Genomic DNA, 18,527 nt, shown 5'->3' on the forward strand with positions numbered 1-18,527 from the left:
TGGAAAAACACAAACATACAATAGAGCTAATTAAGTTGTTTGTTACAGAAATTTAAGCTGTTTATTTCAGAATTCTTAGACTCTTACAAAAAACGAGCAGTAGCAGGGATGGTTAACTCATTACCAAACATGTTTCTTTTCTATTGAGAGCATAGCTGACTAAATTTTCTTCCTTCCTTTCGGTTAGGCTTGACAGAGATTGACTTTTAGCTTTTGAATAGAAATAATAAATACCTCTTTCATGTATAACCATCAAAACCTCCAATGTACACATTCTACCTGTGCTTTCCCCTTTCAGTTTTGTGCAGATGCACATAGAGACTGGGAGATTAGGAGAGCCATTGCTGAGAAGACTTGTATCCCTGAGTCAGTAAGAAAAGGAGAATCTCTCAATCATCAGAAACACATTTTCATGGCTGTTAAGTGAGCAAGAAATAACCTTCAATATGGATTTCATTATTATCACTTGAAGGTTCAGATGGAATTCTTCTATTATGCCAGCCTTTTTGAATAACTGAAATATAAACACTACTCTCACTTTTTTTTTTAATCACAGGGGTTAACTGAGCATGATTTATAGAATCACAGAATTTTAGAAGCCAGATTATAGAGAATAATAGCCATAAAATATTAGGCATAATTTGGTCAAACAGCCTCATTTTAAAGATGAGGAAATTGATTCGAATTACAAAGAGTAATTTGAATCCCTTCTCCTTGTTCCCTCATCTCTAGGATTGATAACTGCTTCTATAGTAGCTACTTTTCTCTTCATTAAACACAACAAGCTTATAAAACCTACAGATTAAAACCAAACTTCTTGTGTTCTATCTTCAGTTTCTCCTAGGAATTTTCAAAAATTTCAGCTAGATAAGCTTGAAGAATGTCTCTATTTATTAAATGTTAATTTTTTATTTTTTATATTGCTAAGATATTCTGGATCTCTTTTCTTAGCTTAATAATTAAAATAAACTTTTAGCTAGATGAGCTTGAAGCATATCTCTATTATTAAATCTTAATTTTATATTGTCAAGATATTCTAGATCTCTTTTTTCAAGTTAATATTATTCTTCACTAGAAAAGTAGAAAAAAAATCCGTGCATTATGGTTTTTATATTTAACTGAAAATTTTTACCTCCACTTATCTGTTTGCTCAAAATAGAGTTAGACTATTTATTAACTGTATTTTCAGAGATCCACTCACTCTACATCCACCATAACATGTACCCATTTTTTTTAACCCAGACTTGGCTTTTCTCCTTATGTGATTGATCCTGCAGATTTATTGTTCATGTCCCTCATGCAGAGCCTCTGATTTTTCTTCCCATAGTGGTAATAACAGAGATCTCACTCTGCTTACTTTTTGATTAAAAGAGTGCCACAAAATGGTTCAGAGATTCAATCTATTTTCACATTGCAGAAGACACAGATAATAATACACTACTTAAATTAAAAAAAAAAACATATGTCTTTGCTATGGCAGCTCAGTAGTTTTACTCTCCAATTGTTCCATTTTCAGTAGCTTCCTTCCCTCCCCTGTAGACTTTCCCATTTTGCCCACACACATAGGAAGGATATAATGGGGGGGCAAAGGCTAACATAGCTGCCTCTCACAGTTCTCCTTCCTATGTAGCCCTGTTTAGCTGTCCCAGAACTATAAGACAATTTTCTGATGCTTTGCCTATTTACATCTGGCATACAGCCTGGTAAGTTCACAAGGAATTATAAAGACCACCTTGCCTTTCACTGTGGATGTAAATGCCCAGAAGCTAAGATGTAATATTTTACAGGTCCAGAAGATTGACTCGCTCTGTGAGGCCCAGGAGATGCTGTCAGGGGCCCACGCCTATCAAAAGCTCACATTTGTTAATAGCCTCAGCCAATGTGAGGCGCCTGTTAATAAAAATTCACAGTTAGTGGCACTAAACAGATGTGAAAGTTGAATCTCTTTAATAGAAGAGTTTCTCAGTCTAGTAGCGGAAGAAGAAGTCAGAGAGAATCAAAGCATGAGAAGGACTCGATGAGCCACTGCTACTTTAAAGATTGAAGAGACCATGTGAGATGAAAGGGAGGTGATCAGACGTATGGTAGAGCCTGGAATGGGTCCTCATTTCTATACCACAAGAAAATGACTTCTGCCAACGACTTGCATAAGCTTAACAGTGTATATGCTTAGAGTTCAGGCCTCCAGATTACCGCCCACCCTAGTGGACACTGATTTCGATCTTATAACACTTAGAAAAGAGAACCCAGGTAAGCCCACTTGTACTTCTGGTCGACAAAAAAGTATGATAATAACACTAAGTTTTGGTAATCCGTTACATAACATTAGAAAAATAGTATTCTTTCAAATTTTATTGTTATGAGAAAAACAATAAATTAGATTTCTTAACTTTGTGTTTACATTTGACTCATGCTAATTTGGGGGAAGATTCATTAGTTTTTAGGAAAACTAATTACAAATTATAGTTCTATCTTATAAATGCATTTAGTTTGAAAAATAATCTTTTATGATCACATTTCTTTCCATTTTATATTTTTGGCGATTTTCTTCCTTAATACAACTTGCCATAATGACAACAGTAAACTCAGCAAATCTGACATAACATCAACATTCTGATTCTGTTTTATTTTATTTTATGTTTATTTAACAAGACAATTTTATTTTTTAGAATCTTCATGGGTACATAGTAGGTATATGTATTTGTAGGACATATGACGTGTTTGATACAGTCATGCAATGTGAAATAATCACATCATAGAAAATGGGGTATTCATCTCCTCAAGCATTTATCCTCTGTGTTCAAAGTAATTCATTTAAACCCTTTTAGCTATTTTAAACTGTACAATTAAGTTATTATTGACTATAATCACCTTGTTGTGTAATAAAATACTAGGTCCTATTCATTCTTTCTAATTTTTGGCACCCATTAGCTATTCCCTTCTCTCCCCACAGCCCCCTGCTATCGATCCCAGCTTCAGGTAACCATCCTTGACAGTCTATGTCCGTTATTTGAGTTGTTTTGATTTTTAGATCCCACAAATAAGTGAGAACATGTGCTGTTTGTCTTGCTGTACCTGGCTTATTTCACTTAACATCATGAATGATCTGTAGTTCCATCCATGTTGTTGCAAATGACTGGATCTCATTTTTTTTTTATGGTTGAATAGTAATCCATATCACATTTTCTTTATCCATTCATCTGTTGATAGATACTTAGGCTGCTTTTAAATCTTGACTAATATGAATAGTGCAGCAACAAACATGAAAATGTAGAAATCTCTTTAATTTTCTGATTTCCTTTCTTTTGGGTATATATATATACCCAGGAGCAGGATTACTGAATCCATGTGATAGCTCTGTTTCTAATTTTTTTAAGAACCTCCAAACTGTTCTTCATAGTGATTGCACTAATTTGCATTTCCACCAATAGCATATGAGAGTTCCCTTTCCTCCATATCCTTGCTGGTATTTGTTATTGTCTGTTTTTACATAAAGCTATTTCAACCTTGAAGAGATGATATCTCATTGAAATTTTGATTTGCATTTCTCTGATGATCAGTGATATTGAGCAGCTTTTCATGTGCCTGTTTCCATTTGTATATCTTCTTTATAGAAATGTCTGTTCAAATCTTTTGTCCATTTTTTGGATTGATTTATTAGATTTTCTATAAAATTGTTTGAGTTCCTTATATATTCTGGTTATTAATGCCTTGTCAGATTCTCCCGTTCTGCTGGCTGTCTCTTCACTTTGTTGACTGTTTCCTTTGCTGCATAGAAGCTTCCAACTTGATGTGATCCCATTTGTCCATTTTTGCTTTGGTTGCCAGTGCTTGTGAGATATTATTACTCAATAAATTTTAGTCGAATAACAGTCTTACAAGTGGGCATCTTTGCTGTGTTTCAGAACTCAGAGGAAGGCTTTCAGTTTGTCCCCATTCAGTCTGATACTAGCTGAGGATCTGTCATATATTTAGCTTTTATTATATTGAAGTATGTCCTTCTATCCCTAGTTTTTTGATGGTTTTTATCTCATAAAGTGATGTTGAATTTTATCTAATGCTTTTTAAGCATCAATTGAAGTAATCACATGGTTTCTATCCTTCATTCTACTGATACGATGTATCACTTTGAATGATTTGCACATAGTGAACCATCCTTGCATCACTGGGATAAATCCATTTCACAAACATGAATAATCTTTTTAATGTTGAATTCAGTTTGTTACTCTTTTGTTGAGGAGTTTTGCATCAATAGTCATCAGAGATATTGGCCTGTAGTTTTCTTTTTTTTTTATGCCTTTCTCTGGTTTTGGTTTCAGGGTAACACTAGCTTTGTATAATGAGTTTGGAAATATTCCCTCCTTCTTTCTTTTTTTTTTTTTTTTTTTTTTGACAATCAGTTTGAGCTTATGAGGTTGCTCAGGTTAGCCTTGAACTGATGACCTCACCTTCACGAGCGCCATGACCTCTGGCGGGAGCCACTTTGGACCCCGTTCCCTCTTTCTCTCTCTCTCTCTCTCTGAAAAGTTTAAATAGAATTGTTATTCTTTTTATAAATGTTTGGTAGAATTCAGCAGTAAACCCATAAGGTCCAGGAGTATTTCTTTCTGGGAGACATTTTATTATGGCTTCAATCTCATTACTTGCTGTTAGTCTGTTCAGGTTTTGGATTTCTTCCTGCTTTAAACTTAGTAGATTGTACATGTCTAGAAACTTGTTCATTTCTTCTAGGTTTTCCAATTTATTGGCATATAGCTGCTCATAGTAGCCACTAACAATCCTTTGAATTTCTGCAGCCATTGGATGAAATGTTCTATACATATTCATTAGATTCATTTGGTCTATAGTGTAGATTAAGACTAATGTTTCTTTGTTGATTTTCTATCTGGAAGGAATAGCCTTCAACTATTACTGAATTGGCACCTTTGTCTCTCTTTAGTTCTAGTAATATTTTCTTTATATATCTGGGTGCTCCAGTATTGTTATATCTGATATAAGTACAGATACTCCTGGGTTTTTTGCTTTCCATTGTCATGGAATATCATTTTCCATTTCTTTATTTTCAGTCTATGTGTGTATTTTTGCAGGTGAGGTGTGATTCTTATAAACAGCATATCAATGGGTCTTGTTTTCCTTTTTAATTAAGCCATTTAGCCACTCTGTCTTTTGATTGGAAAGTTTAATCCATTGATACTCAATGCTATTCTTAACAAGAAAGGACATACTCCTGCTACTTTGTTATTTGTTTTCTGGTAGTTTTTTGGTGCTCTCTTTCTTTCCTTTGTCTTCCTTTAGTGAAGATAATTTTCTCTGGTAATATGATATAGCTTCCTGCTTTTCCAATTTTGTGTGCACCTGTTGTATGTTTTTTGATTTCAGGTTGTCATGAGGTTTGCAAATACTGTCTTAAAACCCATTATATTAACCTGATAACAACTTAACACTGTTTGTGTAAAAAGAAATAGTAAAAATGAAACTAATAAAATTATATGCCTTAACTTTGCATGCTGTCTTTTTAACTTATTTATATCTTATTTTATTGTCTATGTCTTGAAAAGTTGTCGTAGTTATTATTTTGGACTGGTCGATCACTTTGTCTTTCTACTTAGGATAACAGTAGTTAATGCAATACAGCTTTAGTGTTATAATTTTCTGTATTTTTCTCTTTACTTACTGTTACCACTGAGTTTTGTACTTTCAAGTGACTACTTTTTGGTCATTAACATCCTTTTCTTTCTGATTGAAGTACTCTAGCATTTGCTGTATGACAAGCCTGGTGTTGATGAAATCCCTCAGCTTTTGTTTGCCTGGGAAAGGATTTATTTTTCCTTCACATTTGAAGGATATTTTTTCTGGACATACTATTCTAGGTAAAAGTTTTTTTTTTTCTTCTTCTTCTTTCAACACTTTAAATATGTCATGCAACTCTCTCCAGGCCTGTAAGGTTTCCAATGAAAAGTCTGCTCTCATATGTATTAGAGCTCCATTGTATGTTGTTTCTTTTCCCTTGCTGACTTTAGGATCTTTTCTTTATCTTTAATGATCGGGGGCTGGATTATTAAATGCCCCAAGGGAATCATCTTCGGATTAAATCTTTTTGGTGTTCTATTGTCTTCTTGTATTTGAATATTGATGTCTTTTTCTAGGGTTTGGAAGTTCTCTGTTACATCCCTTTGAAAGAATGTCATTGTGTGGATATATGCATATTTCATTCTGCAAAACTGTATTACATGTGGAATGACATGCGATAGGTTCACATCTCCATATAGCCAATCAAAACACTGAATAGTTCCATTACCAATAAGGTCCTTAGCATTATTATCATCACACTTATACCCCTTCTGTTGCCTCTCTCACTCCCTGCCCCTAAGATATTTGAAAGGATTTGGGTGTTGTGACCTATACTGTATCTACTTCATAGGGCACCAGTAATGCTGTGATCCTTGCAGACTTGTAGCTAGCACCTTGAAGGTCTTGCAGAAGATTCAGGAGAATTTTCTAGATTACCATATTGAGACCCTTTCGATCACCTGCCATTCAAGACTGTCTTTTCTGTACTGTGAGTGTTCACCTGATTTTGGTTCCTATAAAGATGTTTTTTTTTTGTATAGACAGTTGTTAAATTGATGCCCTTGTTGTGGGGGGACAATTGGTGAGCGCTTTTATTCTTCCATCTTGCTCCACCTCTGTCTCTGATTGTGTTTTAAACACAAAGTATATATCTTTACTATAAAGTATTACTCAGCAATGAAAATAATACACTGCAAACAACTGGAAATATCTCATGGGAATTATGCTTAGTAGAAAAAATGCACAAAAATTTATATAAGGAAATGTTCAGTTATATATATTTGAAATGACAAAATCATAAAAATGGAAAATGGATTAATGGGTTTCAGAACTTAGGAGCAGGGAGTGAGAGAGGCAATAGAAGGACTATGAGTGTGATGATAATGATACTAAGGACCTTATTGGTGATGGAACTATTCAGTATTTTGATTGGATATATGGAGATATGAACCTATTACATGTCATTCCACATGTATTTGCAGAATGAAACACAGATATATCCGCACAATGACTTTCTTAAACTCATTGGAATAAAATATGCCAAGAAACAATAAGTCAGTGTTGAAAACATGTACTTAATAAAATATAGTAAACCAAAAATTGAATTAAAATAAGCAATTTAGGAATGCTGCATGAAGAATGCAATATGCAAGTCCTTAAATAGAGCAATAAATTTATGTAATATCCTGAGTCTCACAAAATTTAAAAATACATTGAAATATTAAAAGAAAACTTATCTACTAAAAAATACTTCTGATAATATGAAAGACCAATTTATAACATCCTGAGCTAGTAAAAATCATATACTGAAGAGTACAAGCAAAAATTCCCTAATAATATTCCCTAATAATATTCCCATTGTTTAGTAAGTAATCAACAGAAACACCTGCATAATTGAGAAGGCAGGGAAAATGGGAGGCCAGAACAACTTTTACATATGATGTTTAGATAAATGAGCTAATTATGAAAACATTCACCAAATAAGGAATATTGGAAAATAAGCGGGATGGTAAAAGGGAAGATTATTTGGGCCATGTTGACTTTGGGAATTCTATAAGTGGAGGAATACAGTAGGCAGTAGATATATATGGGATTACAGCTCAGAGAATTGTAAGCTCGTGGTGGCACTTGAATAATGAGCACTGGAAACTCAGAGAGTGAAAAAAAATTCATTGAGTGCAGAGTGAGATTTAAAAAGAATAAAAAGAACAAGGAGAGAAACTTAGGAAATAAGAGTAGTTCCAGAACATGAAGAGGAAGAGAATAATGCTGAGAGGAAATCACCAAAGAAATTTAAGGGAACCTATTAAAAATAACGTAATGAAAATCAGGAAGGGAATGATAGAAATTGTCCAACACAAGATTGTCCAACACAATTGTCAAAGCAAGAGTCTTGCTTGACCAGCAAAACTCATGGAATTGAAAATAATCTTTATAATAATTAACTGAGAATTGTTGACTTTAATAATTGAGGTTTGAGATGAGGGGTGGTAGGTAAACATCTGATTGTTGTCAGTAGTTGATGATGGAGTAGACATATAGAAGTGGTAACAGTTAATGGGAACTGAGATTATTTCCTGTTAACAGGAGAGGCATGCAGGATCAAAGTAGGTAAATTTTAAACATGGAAATGACTGAAACACTTATACGTAGATTGTAGGGAAATAACTATTTAAGAAAAAGAAGGGACAAATGTAAGAGAGACAAAGAGGCAAAATTACTAATATAGTATGGCTATGTCCCTAAATACATAAAAGTTGAATATAATCAAATTTATGTTTTTAACATGCTTACATTTCTGGATATGAAGTTATAAAGATAGGATTCTGACTTTAAGTTACTTTTCCAATGCCCTATTATTCATATAAGACTTCAGAAGTGAAATGTAGTTCAAATAAAGCAATTTAAAATGATTACACAATTGATGGGATTAATGGACTATTGACTAGAGAGAAGCAAAATTTATTTAGCTCGATGCTTTTAAACCATATCATCAATGTGACAGCATATACTTGTTCTTTTCAAATAATATTTGATTAAGGCATTCTGCAGTCCCAATCACTATCACTGTGTGACATTCCATGGCCAGGAGTGTGTTACACTGTATTAATTTACACATGAATGCACTGATAATACTTAGCTCCTTTAGCTCTCAGTGTGAATCAATACTGCACATTTCATGCTCTGTCATGTCTCATTGCATTAATAGCCATGCATGCGATGAGGTCTGTGATCTATGGCTATTTTACAACACTTTCAAATGCACTTGTCATGAATGGGGTAGCCAAGTACTTCATTAAATAAACTCGTTTTCAGAAAGCATGTGTCCTCAGGAGAAGGTTAACATTTAAGGTAATGTTAAGTTGCTTTTATCTGTGTAAGATGAAAAGGAGGGCACTCGTAACTTTTAATTTACCTGAGATCTATCTTTCATAAGTCAAATAATTTGCTGATAAGCCCTCTCATTTACCATTGTCACTTGTCTTCCTTTGGGTAGATATTTTTAACTTTACACCAACTACTAAGGAGTTCTTCTGAAACCTTTATTACAATACTTACTAGAGCATGATGTGAGGGAGAGTGTAACCTGTAGCATCAGCCCTGACCATGGGTACTTTGCATCCATCTAATTTTTTTTTTATTTTTAATTAAATAATTGACTAACAAAGATTGTATATATTCAAGGTCTGATTATGATGATTTGAACATGATGATCTGATATATGAATACGTTGCATGAAGATTACTACCATCTTATTCATGAACATATTCACATTTACATTTTTTGTGTATTTATGCCTATGATGAGGACTCTTAAAATCTGAGCTATTTTCGAATTTGAAACAATACAGTAGAACTTACTCATCCTATAACTGAGTTTGTACCTTTGACCAATGCCCCATTCCATTATGACTGACCATGCTGTCTGCATAAATGAGTTTGAATTTTTAGATTCTACATGCAAAAAAATCAATACAATATTGTCATTCTTTGGCTGGCTTATTTCACTTGGCATAATGTTCTCCAGGTTCATTAATGTTGCTTGCAAATGGGAGCAAGATTTCCTTTTTTTTTTTTTTTTAATTTTCTGACGGAGTTTCTTTCTCTGTTTCCCAGACTGAAGTGCAGTGGCATGATCTCAGCCCACTGCAGCCTCGACCTCCTGTGCTTAAGCAATCTTGCCACTTGAGCGGCAACCCCCGACCCCCAATAGCTGGGACTACAGGTCCACACCATCATGCCTGGCTAATTTTTTTTTTTTTTTTTTTAAGACGGAGTTTCGCTCTTATTACCCAGGCTGGAGCGCAATGGCGCGATCCCTGCTCACGGCAACCTCCGCCTCCTAGGTTCAGGCAATTCTCCTGCCTCAGCCTCCTGAGTAGCTGGGATTACAGGCACGCGCCACCATGCCCAGCTAATTTTTTGTATTTTTAGTAGAGACGGGGTTTCACCATGTTGACCAGGATGGTCTTGATCTCTTGACTTCAGTATCCACCCGCCTCGGCCTCCCAAAGTGCTGGGATTACAGGCTTGAGCCATCACGCCCGGCCCCTCCTGGCTAATTTTTATCCTGTTTTGTAGAGACAGTGTTTCACCATGTTGCCCAGGCTTATCTTGAACTCCCGAGCTCAAGAGACCTACCAACCTTTGCCTCCCAAAGTGCTGAGATTTCAGGTGAGAGCCACTGTGCCTGGCCAAGACTTCCCTTTTTCTAAAGGCTGAATCAGATTCTATTGTGTATATTTACCACATTTTCTTTATCCATTCACACATTAACAGATGCTTTTTCCATATCCATTAATCGTTAATTAGGGCTTTTAAATTTATTTTCTAAAAATATGAAACTGAGTGATCATGAAAATCACATGTAGAAAATAGCTTTATCAATAGAATTTAGTTAATACAAATTATTCTGATTATATTTGCATTGAGGCAAAAAATACGAAAGCTTGAAATTGCTAGTAATGAAGACATAGGAGACTAACTTCTGGATCTTCCTGGTAGATATTTTGCAAACAAGGCTAGGAGCTCTGCTGGAGATTCAACATACAGTGAAAGAGAGAAGTGGCACTGAACTTTCTTCCTCAGAGACTGACCAAGAATTGAGAACACGGAGATCAGTGTCGACACCAAGGAGTAAGGAATAGGACATATTTGAATTGTGGAAAATCTTGGCAGAGATTAGAGGACTCACCAGGAAAACGGTGATATCAGCTTCCACATAAGTGGGCTTGCTATCATTGTCCCCCAAAATGTCAAAAGAAAGCAGAATAACTAGGCCAGATCTCTCATACTCTGGAGACTTGGTAAGTTCAGGGGGTCGAGGAATTTGAAGGTTTTCCCCATGTGCTTTATCATATGACTGACAGCCTTCTTATTTATATTATACAACATCAATCCATGTTTGAGATTCATGAATCCATTTATGGGATTTTTTTGGTTTGTTTTTTTTTTAACCTCCAACAACTAGACCTGAGACAAATAAATAAAAACAATAACAAAACTAACATCTCTTCCAAGGGACTCAGCATCCAAATTAAAAAAAAAAAAAAAAAAAGAGTTGGCAGGAGAGTAATAAAACACATCCAGAGAAGCAGAAGTGCTAAAGAATGTGGCTACTAAGAGAAGAGTTTAAAGATATGCAAGTACATCACACATACACACCCACACATAAGATATTTGGTGATTGAGAAACCTAGAATTATTTTTGAAACAAAGTCTTAGGAGATAAATTTAAGGAGAGGATAGTCACTGATGAAACAGAGACTAGTGTAAGAAATATCGACCGGCTGCGGTGATTCACGCCTGTAATTCCAGCACTTCGGGAGGCCAAGGCGGGCAGATCGCCTGAGGTCAGGAGTTAGAGACCAGCCTGGCCAACATAGTGAAATCCTGTCTCTATTAAAAACACAAAAGTAGTTGGACCTGGTGGCCTGCGCCAGTAATTCCAGCTACTTTCGAGGCTGGAAAAGGAGAATTCCTTGAACTTGGGAGGCAGAGATCACTGCACTCCAGCCTGAGTGACAGAGCAAGACTCTGTCTAAAAAAAAAAAGAAAAAAAAGAAATATATCGGCAGCCCATAGCCCACACAGATGTCCCACAGATCTGTGTCTTGCTTCAACACTGTTTGGACAGAACAGATCCCAGGACTCTCTTTCTGACGGCCTCCGACCACCCTTGGACCTCCTCTCCACTTGCAACACCTGGGACCATCTTCTCTGCCATCTCCTGCTTTTGAGACAGCCAACCCGGTTTTTGTGGTTAGCTCCTTTTTGCCAACTGACCATACGCTCCCAGATTTGTCAGGATTATTCCATGGAGGTGGAGGGAGCCATCAACCGCCTTGTCAATTTGCACCTGCGGGCCTTCTACACCTACCTCAGTTTGGGCTTCTATTTCCACTGCAGTAATGTGTCTCTGGAAGGCCTGGGCCACTCAGGCAAATTGGTGGGCACAGAGTGTCTCCTGAAGATGCAAAGCCAGTGGGGCGGCTGTGCTCTCTTCGATGACATTCAGATGCTGGCTCAAGTTGAGTGGGGTAAAACCCCGAATGCCATGGAAGCCACCATAGCCCTGGAGAAAAACGTGAACCAAGACCTTTTGGATCTTCATACCCTTGGTTCTACCCACACACATTCCCATCTCAGTGGCTTCCTGGAGAGTCACTTCCTAGATAAGGAAGCAAAACTCATCAAGAAGATTGGTGATCAACTGTCTGACTACTCTCCATAGGCTGGCCAGCCCAGAGGCTGGACTGGGTGCATATCTCTTGGAAAGGCTCACTCTCAAGCATGGCTAGGAACCTACTGCGTCCAGTGACTTCTGAAGGGCCCCTATCAAAGTAACAGGGCTTCTGCCTAAGCCTCTCTCCAACCAATCGGCAGCTTTTAAAACTACCCACAGAAGCAAACATGAATGAAGTGAAAATCCTTGGACCAAGTGGAAATAAAGCTTTTTGAAGGAGAAAATAAAAATAAAAATAAAAAAAATACAAGACAAGAAAAGCACAGTGCAAAAATAGAGAAATAATAATACAAAAGTCAAGAGACTGGAATAGATTCAGGAGCCCTAAAACATGAACTATAAAAGTTTCAGAAGCAACACAAATGAAATAGAAATTAACATGCTAATAAAAAAAGAGAGGCAATAGTTAAACAAATAATGGAAATAAAAATTGATCAAAGAAAGATACATCAATTTGTAGATCAAAAGTCTCCTTCAGTTCTAGGTTAGATACACAATAATGAAAATCATAATAAAACGTGTTAGGTTGAAAAGGAAATATCATAAGCTTCTAGAGAGAAAGAAAAAAAATGTACGTAGGAACTATATATTCAGACTGGCAAAGTGCATGTCCTTTGCAGCACTGTAAGCTAGAAAACAGTTGAGCAGTATTGATATATTACTGGCAGAGAAAGATTTCAACCCAAATATATTATTTATCTGCCAGAGAAAAAGAAAAGTATTTGAAGGTATGAAAGAATTCTGAGAGTATATATTAACTCAAGACAAACATCTGCGAAAAGATTCTAAGCAAACATCAAAAGAAAAATAATGAGGATTTTAAGGTAAAGAAATAATTAGAGGAAAGAAGTGAGCAATAAACCTTGTGAGATATGCTTGTGGACAAGTATAGGCTGCATAGAAATGAGAAAGAGAAAAGCTAAATAACTTTTTTTTTTTTTTTGAGATTGAATCTTGCTCTCTTGCCTAGGCTGGAGTGCAGTGGCACTGCAACCTCCGTTTCCGGGGTTCAATTAATTATCTGCCTCAGCCTTCCAAGTAGCTGGGGATTACAGGAGCCCGCCATCACACTTGGCTAATTTTTTTTGTATTTTTAGTAGAGACGGGGTTTCACCATCTTGGCCAGGCTTGTCTTGAACTCCTAATTTCGTGATCCATCCTCCCAGGTCTCCCAAATTGCTGGGATTACAGATGTGAGTCACCGTGCCTGGACAAGAAGAACTTTCAAAATAGAAGGGAATACCATTAAGAAAAATTAATTCTAGACTATCTTCACAAAAGCAAAACAATGAGAGTGAGAAAATTAAGAGAGGAGGGGAAGAAATAAACTACTACAATGATATCTTCAAAATGAAGAAAGAGAATGGAGGATGAGAGTACTGGAAATTAGAAGACTGGAAAGATCCATCTTATTTGTGTTTAGGGAAATCCAGCATCAGTGATGGGAAAATGTTTGGGGCATAGTGCTTGATTATAAGATCAAAGAAAGTGAATCTAACTGTTAGGAGATGAAAATGTACAGTATTTCCATTTAGCAAGGAAAAGAAAAAGTAATGAAAACTTTAAACACAGAAGCAAAGGTGAATGAAGTGAAAAAAGAAAGAAAACAATAAAATAAGTAATAAACATAAAGTAAAATCTAGCATTTCATTAATTACATATAATGTTAACTAAATTATTCCATTAAAACACAGAAATCAGTTTACAATAAAAAAAAAAAGAAAAAGAAAATCCTAAAGGTTCTTTACAATAAACACACCCTAAGCATGGTAAAACTTAAAGGTTAAAACTAAGAGATGAACTAATGGATAACAGCTGTATTCAAACAAAAGGCAAGCAAGTATATTAATATAAGACAAGGTGGAATTTAAGATTAAAAGCAATTAACAGAATAAAAGACATTAGGAAATAAGACATGCTTATGAAGGAAATATGAGATATAAATTTACATAACAAAATTAAAAGTAGATAAAAAACCAACAGCATAACTGGAACTAAAAGAACTTAATAAAATACAGTTATATTTGGACACATTACTATAACTCTTTCAAATTGGGTATGTGCAATAAAACTCAAGGGGTGAATAGTCACTGGTTATAACCATTGATGGTTATAACCAATTCTAGAACTTCAGTGTTCCCTATTTCCAAGGGAAGATAAAATAAAACGTAAGAGGATATAGCACAATTAACTAAACTTAACATGTGATTTGCTTTTGTTTATAGCCTTGCATTATATTATTCCAGAAAGGCTTATATTAGTCTATTTTGAAACATGCAGTAATTAAATTTAGAAAATAAAAAAGAAAACAATTTGTTTTAAAAACAAGATTATTTCTTGCTTATGTTTAAGCAAGCCATAAACCAAGAAAAAGCAAGCAAATATAAGAATGTGCCTATTGCAATTACATACTTACAACATTCATGTTACTAAGTGTGAGTAATGAAGCATACTATAAAGAGGGCATATTGTAGTCATAATTTTTAATAAAGGAAACCTGGAGAAGAAAGTTAGAAAGTTGTTTACTGCTCTTTTGACTTTGCCTTTAGTTTGTAGGGGACATATTTCCCATGTTGAGAGAAAACTTGCAAAAGCTCCAGTGTTTTGATGTATGGTATCTGAACTCCAAAGAGAATGTAATCTTTGTGGCAAGCGATCCAAAAGAAGTCCTCATGGAATTTGAGCAAGCTCTGAAAAAGATAACCACAGCAGCAGGATGCTTCTCTAGAAATGAAACGCTTCTAAGAACAAACAGTAAAGCGTGCAGTTCTAGTTTATTCAGTTTTTATGTATGGTGTCTACTTATAATTTCTATATTTCTAACAATTTCAGGATGATCAAAGTGATTTTCTCCTAAAATATGTAAAATTACAATTAGACAAATGTTTAGCTCCAACTCCTGGGGTCAAATGTTATGCTTACCTATTTAAATTTATAAGATCTAATAGCCAAGGGATTCTTTATTATTTCTGTAAGAAAACAAAAGACATTCATAATAGAAAAACATATGCTTAGAATAAACACATGGACATACTTTTAATAACTCACAATAAAATAACAATAATAATTCTAACATCACTGTTAAATAAATATACCCAAATACAATGCTTTACAGCAGTTTTTTCTAATGATATTTATCAAAGGGAATGAGTATTAATAGACTAGGTATTTATTACAAGACATGTGAAACATTCAGCATATTGAAAACTATACCTTAATTACATATTTGATAACTAGAAAATAAATGCCTGAATAATTGAAAGAATAATTAGTTTTATATGGCTGCATATGCTCCAATTACAAGAAAATGAAACCAAAAACAATGACAAGGAAATACTGAGTCATTTTTCTTCTCACAAATCATTCTTAATTCAATTCTAATATAAAAGATTAAATATCAAAGATAATTAAATTACCTTAATAATCCTTCATGCATCATCCAGGAATTTATACACATTTTATAAACTTTGAAAGAATTTATATTTTCACAATGGATCCCCTCGTGTTAAGTTGCATTCCCTCAGAAGCTGATGTTGAGACATGGACTTGGTTGGACACACATAGTTTCTTTGGGAGAGGATCTGATCCCAGGAAGCACCAATGCAGCTGAGGAAAAGTGCAAAAAGGAAAGAAAAAGGCCAATAAAAAGGTAGCATAATTAATGTTTATGAATAATTTATTACTGTATTTATCTAGGGCTCAAGCCCCCAGGGATCTCAAGAGATTATAAGCAGCACTCTTCACTGCTTTCACACCTGAAGGGCAAGAAATTGTGTAATTGAAGGATGCTCCCAAAGAAGTTTAATCCTTGGAATTTTGAATTATGTAAGGACTTTTCAGACAGAGAAAGTTCTCAGGCAATGAATGAGTCACTGGAGCTTGAAGTAGAAAGGCTTTGGGATGGCATCCATGAGACAGCAAATGGCAAGGACATGTAGATAGCTCTGCACATTTTTAAGCCACAATGGAGTTGACAATATCTATTTGTTTTTCTCAGAGACAATTTAAGAAATAATAAGTTACAACCCCAAGATTATGTGAGTTGATTAAGTTTTATCAACATTTAGTATAAACAGTGTGAATGCAGTATAGTTAAAAAAAAGCCCACGCTTTTTAGTTATAACAAATTTATGTTATAATCCAATTCTACACATAAATTCTTAGAGCTGCGTGGCTTTCAGAAAATGTCTTAATCTTTCTTTTTTATTCCACTTTTATTTTAGATTCAGGGAGCACATGTCCTGAATTGTTACCTAGCTATATATTTCCTGATGCAGTGATTTTGGGTCTGAATGATCCCATCGCCCATGTACTAAGCACAGTACCCAGGAGTTTTTCACCCTTTTAACACTTTCCCACCTCCCCCATCTAGTAGTCCCAAGTGTGTATTGTTGCCATCTTTATGTCCATTAGTACCTAGTGTTTAGCTCCCAATTATAAGTGAAAACATGTGGTATTTGGTTTTCTGTTCCTCCATTAATGTACGAAGGATAATGGTCTCCAGCTATAGCCATGTTGCTGTGAAGGACATTATTTCATTCTTTTGTATGGCTGTGTACTATTCTACTGTGTATATTTACCACATTTCCTTTATTCAATCTACCATAGTTGATTCCACATCTTTGCTTTTGTGAACAGCACTAGGATGAACATGCATGTACACGTGTCTTTTTTGTAGAACAATTTGTTTTCTTTTGGATATATACCCATTAGTGGGATTTCTGGGTTGTATGGTAGTTCTGAGTTAGTTCATTAATAAATCTCCAAACTGCTTTCCACAGCAGATGAACTAATTTACATTCCAAACAGTGTATACGTGTTTCATTTTCTCAGCAGCCTTACCAGCTTCAGCATCTGTTGTTTTATGACTTTTTAATAACAACCGTTTTGACTGGTATGAGATAGTATCTCACTGTGGTTTTAACTGATATTTCTGATTAGTGATGATGACGACTTTCTAATGTTTGTTTCTCGCTTGTATGTCTTCTTTTGTATCTTGCCCATTTTATAAATTGGGTATTTTGTGGGGATATTTATTGGGAATATTTAGTGGTTTTTCTTGTTTGTTTGATTAAGTTTTTTATAGAGTCTGAATAACAGACCTATGTCAGATGCATAGGTTGCTAATACTTTATTGTATTCCATAGGTTGTCTATTACTATACTGATAGTTTTTTGTTGTTTTTTTGTTTGTTTGTTTGTTTGTTTTTAGGGGGTTTTTTACTATGCAGAAGATCTTGTTTCATTTGTTCCGCTTATCAATTTTGTGTTGTTGTGGGACTCTCTTTGCTCCATGCCCAGGCAAATCTCCAAGCACTGGGAGCACCTATCTGCCTGGTGCAACAGCCTGAGTCACCCAACCTGTCTTCGTGCAAGGGAACACTCTCTGCTCCACACCCAGGCAGATCTTGAGCCATCTGGAGCAGCCACTCTCCTAGATTAGGAGCTTAGGTTGCCCTCCATCCCTGAGCTGAGAATTTACAACTGAGGAAGTTTCCCAGCTGCACACCTAGGCATACCTCTAGGTGTTTGGTGACCACTCACTGGATCCTCCTTTGGCACTGGTGCTTGTGCCTGCCATAGAGGATCTTCAGTTGGACCTGCCCTTCCTGGCTCCTTGGTCCTCCAACACCACAACTAAGCAGGGAGCTCAGAGCACTGTGCATTCCATGAATCAGCGCGTTGTATGAGGTAACAGAGAGCTTCTGCTAGTAAACAAGGATCAAGTATATACCCAGCTGCATTGGCCACAGCCAGCTCACTCTTATAGGTGCTATCTAAGGGGCTTGTACAATGAACTACACTGCCAATATAAAAGCTGCCAAAAGAAGTGCATAGTGTTATAGAAGCAAAGCCAAAAGACCCTATCCAGAATTCTCTACAGTCCTAATCTTTCTGAACCTCAGTTTTGTTGGAGAGAGAGAAAGGACTGAATTCAGGTAAATTATGTTACTATTAAATCAGATTAAATAACTTAAAACATTTATGGAGCCTAATGTAGCACAGCTATACTTCAGGTACTCAAATAAATAATTTCCTTTTTAGTAAGATCTAAAATTATGGTTGACATTAAACCATTCTTCTTTTCAACTTTTTAGTTTTTTATTGCATTTTAGGTTTTGGGGTACATGTGAAGGACATGCAAGATATTTGCATAGGTACACACGTGACAGTGTGATTTGCTGCCTTCTTTCCCTTCACCTATATCTGGCA

At 35.5% G+C, this 18,527-nt stretch overlaps 1 long non-coding RNA gene across 1 annotated transcript; it reads right to left on the reverse strand.

Moving 5' to 3' along the window:
• Positions 1-14,796: 14,796 nt before the first annotated feature.
• Positions 14,797-17,953, reverse strand: LOC118143265 (uncharacterized). The gene is made up of 4 exons (XR_013520402.1): positions 17,834-17,953; positions 15,732-15,921; positions 15,238-15,284; positions 14,797-15,005 (listed from the first exon to the last, which is right to left on the reverse strand). It is a non-coding gene; the product is annotated as an uncharacterized LOC118143265 (long non-coding RNA).
• Positions 17,954-18,527: the final 574 nt, after the last annotated feature.

This window comes from Callithrix jacchus, chromosome 7 (assembly GCF_049354715.1).
Source record: "Callithrix jacchus isolate 240 chromosome 7, calJac240_pri, whole genome shotgun sequence".
In the NCBI taxonomy this organism is placed as follows: Eukaryota; Metazoa; Chordata; class Mammalia; order Primates; family Cebidae; genus Callithrix; species Callithrix jacchus.